At 41.9% G+C, this 9,165-nt stretch overlaps 1 protein-coding gene across 3 annotated transcripts in view; it reads left to right on the top strand.

The window, feature by feature from the left end:
• Positions 1-1,100: 1,100 nt before the first annotated feature.
• Positions 1,101-9,165, top strand: part of LOC138818940 (lebercilin-like) — a 49,212-nt gene continuing 41,147 nt past the window's right edge. For all 3 annotated transcript variants that reach the window (XM_070010076.1, XM_070010075.1, XM_070010077.1), the window contains exons 1-2: positions 1,101-1,258; positions 5,313-5,424. The gene's annotated coding sequence lies outside the window, so the exon portion shown is untranslated. The remainder of the gene's footprint in view (positions 1,259-5,312; positions 5,425-9,165) is intronic.

Raw genomic sequence — 9,165 nt, 5'->3', positions numbered from 1 at the left:
TGAGTTGTATCAAGGCATGTACAATTGCCAGTCTTTTCTTCTTGCCCAGGTACTTGTTCCAGGAGCCATATCTCCAGCTCCACCTTTTCTTTCTGCTATGTATTACATGATTTTTAAATGTAATGATATATGACATCATCTGCAAAAAGCTTGCCCGTTTTCCATTTTTAAAATAGTGATTAGTACATATGAACAAGTTGCTACCACCAGGCCCAGATTTTCTGTCTCCTAAATACAGAAAGATCTGAAGCCAGAGTTACTTAATATTGTATTTGCAGCCTTTTGAACCAAAACAGCATCAAGTACTTCTATTGGTAAGAAACCAACATCTTGGGCAATACTACCCTGTAAACATCTCTGGTCCTATTTTGCCTTGTATTAAGTAGATCCTCTGAGTTTTACTTAGTTTCACAGTTATGTATATGTACCAAGAGGGGGCTTTAGTTTTTTGGTGTCCATCCTGGGGCTTCAACTCAAGGGTCTTGGGAGCTGCCCCAGAACTTTTGTGCTCAGGCTAGTGCTCTACCACTTGAGGCACGACTCCACTTCTAGCTTTTTGCTAGCTAATTAGAGATGGGAGTGTCTTGGATTAGTCTGCTCGGGCTGGCTTTGAACTACGATCCTCTGGTCTCAGCCTCCTGAGTAGCTAGAATTACAGGCATGAGCCACGGATGTCTGGCCAACAGGACCTTTTATAGTTAATTTTCCTTTGGAATCCTACTTCTGAAATGTGTTTTCCTACTGAATTAGTTATTAAGATAGTTTAGGACACTAAAGATTAAACAAGGCAAAATAATGGGTTTTAAAAAGAAGAAAAGCAAAGGGAAGAAAATAGGTTAATTCTTCCTCATCAGTCGAAGATTTCTGTCAGCTTGGCAGGAAATCACCTAAGAACTGGGCTGGCATCCTTGAGCAGATTAAAGTGGAGATGCCTGCTAAGCAGCTCGCCGCAGGCCCGTCACCATGGCGACCAGGGGCCCCGCCCACCCGTCACCATGACTACGCGGATGCAGGCGCAGGCCGGTGACGTCACAGGCACGCCCCGCAGGCCTGGCCTGCGGCGCAGCCTCCCCCAGAGCCGCCATAGTGGCAGAGGAGCCCGGATGGGCCCCGCCGTCCTGCGGCGCGGCCGGCCGTTCACTGGAGGTTGAAGACGGGCGACGCGAGACGCGACGCCGCGGAGAGGCTTCAGCGGGTGGCCCTCCCGCCACCCTCCGTGACCTCACCCGGAATTAGAGCAAGGCGAGGCGGAGAGAAGGTAGAGGCCGTGGGCCGCTCCCGCGGCAGCGCGGACGGTTCCCGGTCGTAGGCTCGGATTCCGTGTGAATGACCGGAAACGGCTGCACTGGCAGACCGTTAGAAAACGACCGCAGGACACTAGCGATCGAGGTGCAATCACACATAGACCCAAGCACAAAGACAACGAGCTTTTACGTGCCGGGCTCGTGTGTTAAAAAGCAGCCCCCCCCCCCCCATGTACTGGAACCTTCCAGATAACGCCCGAGTCACCCACCCACCCACCCCGCAGAGGTGGAATGTGCTGAGGAAAGCTACTTCAGGCTCTAATTCACACACACACACACACAATGTCCACGTGGGTTTATTTGTGTTCACCTTGGTTTTGTCTGTCACAAGGCAGCGCATCCTCAGGGTACCAAGTGCACTGTGAAAAGTCAGGAGCCTGCATCGCCAGGTGCAGGGATAAGAGCCAGCAGCCTGTGGACGCTGGTGGCTCTCACCTGTAATCCCTGGCTACTCAGAAGGCTGAGATCTGAGCATGACAGTTGGAAGCCGGCCCTGGCAGGAAAGTCCATGAGACCCTTAGCTCCAGTTAAGCACCCAAAAAAAGCCAGAGGTGGACCTGTGGCTCAAGTGGTAAAGGCTCTAGCCTAGAGAACAAAAGCCCAGGGACAGCACCCTGGCCCTGAGTTCAAGCCTCAGAATCAGCACACACACACACACACACACACACACACACACTTTTTAAAAAATTTTATTTTTATTGTAAAAGTGATGCACAAAGGGGTTACAGTTGCATGAGCAATGAGTATATTTCTTTTTGAACAGTGGTAGCCCCTCCCTCATTTTCTACCACTTTCCCTCCCTCCTATTCCCCTCCCCCCAAGTTGTAAAGTTCATTTCCAACACAGTAGCCGAAAGTATTTGTTACATAGATTCACCCCTTATCCCACCATTTCTGTGATTCTCCTTCCCTTCCCCAAATGAGACAAGAGGAAGGATACTGAAAGTGACCACAGGGAATAAACCAGAGGAGAAAAAAATGAAAGGCAAAAGAAATAACTGCAAACAGCACATTAAAACAATTTAAAAAAAAACAACCTCGTTTCCATGTTGTGGAAATCATTTCAATTAGCATCATTTTATGTGTTCATCCATACATAGCTATTGGGTTGCTGTGATCCTCAGCTAGGACATTAGATATACACTAATGATTACAAATGAGGGAAACCATGGAGCCTATGTTTCTTTGGGTCTGACTTACTATTTTTTCCAAGTCTTCCCATTTCCTTTTGAACTGGGCAATATCATTCTTTCTGATGAAAGCATATAACATATATATATATATATATATATATATATACACACACACACACACACACACACACACACACACACACACACATACATCGCCTTTTTTTTAGTCGTTTGTGGGGCTTGAATCTGGGCTTGGGCACTGTCCCTCAGCTCATCAGCTCAAGGCGAGCACTCTACTGCTTGAGCCACAGCACCACTTCTGGTTTTCTTTTGGTTTATTGGAGATAAGAGTCTTACAGACTTTCCTGCCTGGGCTGGCTTTGAACATGATCCTCAGATCTCAGCCTCCTGAGTAGTTAGGATTACAGGCGTGAGCCACGGGCACCCGGCATATATCACATTTTCTTAATCCATTCATCTACTGAAGGACATCTGGTTTCATTCTATATCTTAGCTATGGTAAATAATGTTGTAATGAATATAATTCTGCTGGTAGTTTTATTGTGGCCTTGTTTGTGATCATTTGGGTAAATGCCCAGGAGTAGGATTGCTGGATCAGAGGGGAGCTCTATGTTTAGTCTTTTAAGGAACCTCCATACTGCTTTCCAGAGTGGTTGAAGCAGTTTACATTACCACCAACAGTGTAGTAGTGTTACCTTTTGGCCACATCTCTAACAGCATCTGTTATTACTGGTTTTCTTGATAATAGGCATTCTAACTGGGGCGCAGTGGGATCCCAATGTAGTTGTGATTTGCATTTTTCAATGGCAAGAGATATCAAACATTGCTTCATGTGTCTATTGGTCATTCTTATTTCCCCTCCAGAGAAGTCTCCTTTTTGATACTTTAGCCCACTTATTAATGAGATGGTTATTTCTTTGAGGATTTGTTTTGTGAGGGTTTATTTTTTTTTGTTCTAAGTGTATTTTTGATATGAGGTCTGTTGCATAGCATCTTCTCCCAATCTGTGGACTTTCTACTTACCTTGCTATCTATGTCCTTTACCATGCAGAAGCTCTGCAGTTCAATACAAGCCCATGTATCCAGCCTTTCTTTGACTTGTTGGCACAAACATGGTTTAACAACTGCCTCTGGGAGAAGATGATTCTTGTACTCATACTCTCCCCCTTAGTTAGGCTAGTGTAACACCAGTTGGCTTCCAAAATTTCAGCAAATGTCAAAGTACAGTACTGGCACCAACTAAAGGTGGAATTCTGAGTTTGAATTCCCTCTTCTGAGGAAGGAGGTTGGGAGCTGGGCATAACTTTAGTTGCAAAATGGTGCATTTGCTTTTCTCTAAGAAAAGCAAGAGATGATTGTTGGGGACCACTTATGGAAATGGATTTTTGAAAGAAGCTAAATTGTTGGGGTTTTACATCCTCACATCCATTTCAATGAAGGGCACTCCTGATTTCTAACTCAGGGCACCTTATATCTATGCAGGTATTGATTGAAGTGAAAGGTCTAGTACTAAGAAAACAGTAACGGGGCTGGGAAGGTAGCTCAGTGGTAGAGTGCATGCCTTGCAAGCATGAGGCCCTGGGTTCGATTCCTCAGCACCACATAAACAGAAAAAGCCGGAAGTGGCGCTGTGGCTCCAGTGGTAGAGTGCTAGCCTTGAGCTGAAGAGCTGAGGGACAGCGCCCAGACCCAGAATTCAGGCCCCATGACCGGAAAAAAAAAAAAAAAAAAAAAAAAGAAAAAAAAAAGAAAACAGTAACATCTTGAGAAGATGTTACCTTACTCATGTAACTGTAACCCCTCTGTACAGCATTGTTACAATAAAATAAAATTAAAAACAGAAAACAGTAACATTAGAAAACTGCTTGGGTAGTTTATCTAAAGTGTCCACTTGCATTTATAAACTGATGCTGTGAAACTAAAATTACTGATCCAATACCAATGTTCTGATTTCTGTGCACTTACTATAATGCTTTCACATTCTTGATTGAATCTTAAATACAGGCTAAAAGAGACAACTACATCTAGGTCAAATTGTATTCCCAGAATCATGAACTGTTTACAATGGGAAGAGTGTTAAGAGATTTCATCAGAGGATGTCAGATATGCTCAAAGGATTCATCAGAAATTCCTCCAAAGATCACTTGTGTGTATATGTGTGTGTGTGTGTAAGTAGTTTACAGCCAGTTTGTCCCTCATACTTGGTGTGTGTGTGTGTGTGTGTGTGTGTGTGTGTGTGTGTGTGTGTGTGTGTGTGTGTGTGTGTGTGTGTGTGTGTGTGTGTAAGTAGTTTACAGCCAGTTTATCCCTCATACTCGGTCAACCAAGAAGTTCCTTTGAAATCAGCCTCCTCTTCTTTGAATGTAGGTCGGTCTCTGTCTGTCTGTCTGTCTCTCTCTCTGTCTTTCTCTGTCTCTCTCTCCTGGTCATAGGGTTTGAACTCTGAGCCTGGACACTGTCCCTAAGCACTTTTGCTCAAGGCTAGAATTCTACCACTTTTAGCAATATTGCCACTTTTGGTTTTTGAGTGGTTAATTGAAGAGTCTCATGAGGACTTTTCTTCCTAGGGTGGCTTCAAACTATGATTCTCAGATCTCAGTCTCCTGAGAAGCTAGGATTACAGGTGTGAGGCACTGATGCCTGGCTTGTAGATCTCTTTTAATAAAGATTTTGTTTCAAAAAAGGGATTATGCAAGAATGGAGGGGCACTAATTGATCTCATTTTTCTTTTAAAGAGAAGCAGAAATGAAGCTTTAAAGAATGCCTTATCCAACTGTCTCACAAGTAGTAAGAGACAAAATTGTGTGTGGAATTAAGGCTGTAGATTTCCAACTCAACATTATTTTTCTTTGCAGAGGCTGGCAACCTGCTCTGTACCCCTGGGTACACACTTGAGCTGTCCCATGAGGCACTATGACCCACTTGTGACCAGTGAACACTTCAGATGTGGCTGATCTGAACTGACAGGTGCTGTAACTGTCAAAGAAATACTGGGTGTTGATATTTTTATTAAAAACAATGTGAAGTATTTCTCCTTGGTCATCAAAAAATACTGATTACAACTTAAAACAATACTCTAGATATTTAAAATAGAATAGAATAGCTAACTTTTGAAAAATTTGGTGTGACTATCACAAAATATGCAATTTGACATGTGGTTCACATTCTATTTCCATTAGATAAGTCTGCTTTAACCTCAGATCAGTATCTTTATTGATTAACAATGGAAGATACCTGACCTTCCCATTTCTCTGGGTTGTTAACAATCATATGATACCATCTTTGTGAAAGCGCTCTGCAGAGTGTTATACAAATGTGAGATCACATTTGCTTAATGCTCACTTGCTCACCCACTGTGATAGCTGTTCCTACATGGTAGTATAAAATTTGTGAGGTTTTGCTTTTGGGTGTGTGAATAGCTATATCTATATCTATATATCTGAATATGTACATATTATATTTATATCTATGTTTTTGATGTAAGGAGCATGAAGTTTGATCTCATTTAAATATACTATGAGCAAAAGAAATGTTAGACTACTACCAGCTGCTGCTGGATACAGCAGATCCCTCAAGAAACTTCTCTTCCATTCCCTCCTTTAGTGCTTGCTTTTGGCAGCCCCAACTATGAGCCAACTAGCAAGAAAGTCTGGGAACTGTGGTTTGCTCAATCTTAGCTCCAGTATCATGAAACAGAATATAGAAAAGTGCTAGGGTCTGAGAAACTGGAGGTACAATTCCAGCTGTCTTGGAACTGATCTAAGTGGTGGCACTCAGTGACAGCCATCAGTGTAAACTATTGGCTTCTAGAAGGAAGAGGGAGAGAGAAAGACTTGCCTGACAGAGCCTTGCTGTTCATGGAGAAGGCAGACTTGTCCATAAGTCTGAGACATTTTCTGAGAAGTTGTAGAAATGATGGATGTAGAAACTTTTGCGGGAAGAGTATTAATAAGCAAAGGCAGTCAGAAGATGACAAGATTTGGCTGGCTTATACTCACAGATTGAGGAGACGGTCTTCAAATTACATGTATTAAAGACAAGCACACAAAACTGGACTATGCATATGTTAGAATAAAATTATTATCCCCCCTTTTTTGAGACATACATTTAGTTTGGTTCAGTATTACTTCTAGTAAGAGCATTCCTTTGGAAAACCACTTCTCCAGACCAGGAAACCACTTGGCTACAATAATTCATGTTTAGATATGGACTGGGTTAATGTCAAAATTACCACAGGACCAATCTATTTGTTGTCCATTTATATCCTTAGGTGAAAAGAATTTAAGTTTGGAACTTTAGTGGCCATACTACTAAAAAGAAATAGGGAAGCACGTCTAAGTGATAAAGAGAATACGAAAATTTTAATGATATAAGGCAGTTAGATTAACTTGATTATTCATGGATCTTGTTTGTTTCTACATATTTTTATTATATACATATAAATATATTAAAAACTGCAAAAGTTCACTTGTGGCAAAATATGAATATTTTGATAAAGATTAACTTACATTATGGCATAGTGATAACACCCACAAAAGTAACTTTCAATCCTACTGGCAGTTGTGAGTTTTATTAGTCTAGATAAATGTTGTCCACTTTTTTTTTTTTTTTTGGTCCATCATAGGGCTTGAACTCTGGGCCTGAGCACTGTCCCTGAGCTCCTCAGCTCAGCGCTAGTGCTCTAACACTTGAGCCACAGTGCCACTTTTGCTTTTCTGGTAGTTAATTGGACATAAAAGTCTCATGGACTTTTCTTCCAGGACTGGCTTTAATCCATAAACCTCAGCTCTCAGCCTCCTGAGTAGGTAGGATTACAGGCTTGAGCCACCAGTGCCTGGCAATTTTGCCACTTTTTAAACCATGTAGTAACATAATGAAGCATACTCTAAAAATTACAACATCACGATTGCACATATATCTGGGACAGAGTATAATATTTTATATGGACTGCATTTTGCTGTCTGATTTTATCATAGCTTTGAAATTTATCCATGTTTATCAGTATATACTGACAATCAGCATTACATTGTAAGGGTTTGTATGTATGTGTGTGTGAGTGTGTGCGCGCGAGTGCGCGCGTGTGCTGTTCCTGGGGCTTGAATTTAGGGCCTACACACTGTGCTCAAGGCTAGTGATCTACCACTCTGAGCCACAGTGACATTTCCAACTTTTTAGTAGTTAATTGGAGATAAGTGTCTCTAGGACTTAACTGCCCAGGCTGGCTTTGACCCTTGATCCTCAGATCTCAGCTTCCTGAGTTGTTAGGATTTACAGGTGTGAGGCATGGATGCCTAACTGTATTGTAATGGTATTATTTTAACAATGCATTCTCACTGTGCTTCCTATTTTGCATAATATAAAGCTGCTATGATCATCATTGATAAAGTATTAATACATGCTTTTATTCTGTGTACGTTACTAAGTCATACTAGAAATGTATGTTTGACTTCCTAAGAATCTTGCCATCTGTGTTTCATCTGCCAGTCTCATAAGTATCTCAAACTTGGACTCCTAACTGCTCATTACTGTCACTTACTTTACATGTTTTCTGTACTCACTACCTTGGGGGACACTGTCAAGTTTCTTAGACATTTAATACCAACCTAGGCTCCTTCTTCTCCAATCACCCTCTCACATATACCTCCTGTCATCTACCTAGTCTTATAACACAGGTAGTGGACATCCACTTTCTCTCCACACCAGGACAGCTGGATAACATAGTGTGGTCATTTTCAAATGCTTTTAAAACTTTCGAGAACTGCATATCAAATGAACATAAAAATAATAGAGATAGGCCTGGTGGCATATGCCTATAATCCCAGCTGCAGAGAGTGTAGAGATAAGAGGATCCTAGTGCAAGGAAAAGCATTAGACTATATCTGAAAAATAAAAGGCATTGTGCATGGCTCAAGTGACAGAACTTGCCTTAGCAAGTGTGAGGCCCCAAGTTCAAACACCAATACTACCAAGACGAAGAAGTTTCAGAAAATTTAGTTATCCTTAATGTATGCAATATACTCTGAAATTTTGTTCTATATCCACATGGTCATTGACTGCAAATTGATTTGATGATTCATAATGATTTACAACCTCAGGTCTTGGATTTGGACAAGAATTTAAGTCCTCCACTTTTTTAGTTTCCTAACTGTAAATGTGCACAGCCCCAGGCTTCACTTGTAACAAAAACACAACATCCTGAGTTGTACTAAGACAAGGAGCTGTAGTAAGGACTGAAATGAGTTCGGAAGATGAGGAACTGTGGGCCAGGAGCAGGTCATGCTCAGCCCCCATGTGTCCATCCAGGTCCTCCCCAGGTCCTTCCCATGGTGCAGAGCCCTTTCTAAAGCTTCGGGAGGTTCTTTGTGCCTCTGGTCTTTGCATGGCACCACTGAGATCATCTTTCTAAATTGCAGACCCAATCTTTATCAGGACTCTATTTAAAGAAACTCATTAGTCTTATCTATGCTATGGTATCGGGGATTAAACAAGTTTCATAAAAAGGCAGATATCCAGCATCTGGCTCTCTGAAAGCCATAAACTGCTCACTTCTGGGATCCTGTTCCACCCACTGTCTTTCCCCATTATGTCTGACTAAGTGATTTTCTCTACCTAGCTCATATATTTCATCTCTTTCTGACTAGCTCTCCCATAGCATACATCCCCCCAAAGTTTTCTTCTGAGAAAACTTACCTGGACTACCTGGGTAAG

The sequence above is a fragment of the Dipodomys merriami genome, unplaced genomic scaffold (assembly GCF_024711535.1).
Source record: "Dipodomys merriami isolate MVZ:Mamm:240054 unplaced genomic scaffold, mDipMer1.0.p SCAF_8, whole genome shotgun sequence".
Lineage (NCBI taxonomy): Eukaryota > Metazoa > Chordata > Mammalia > Rodentia > Heteromyidae > Dipodomys > Dipodomys merriami.
Note: the sequence above shows the minus strand (reverse complement) of the source record. Positions and strands in the feature narration are given on the sequence as shown.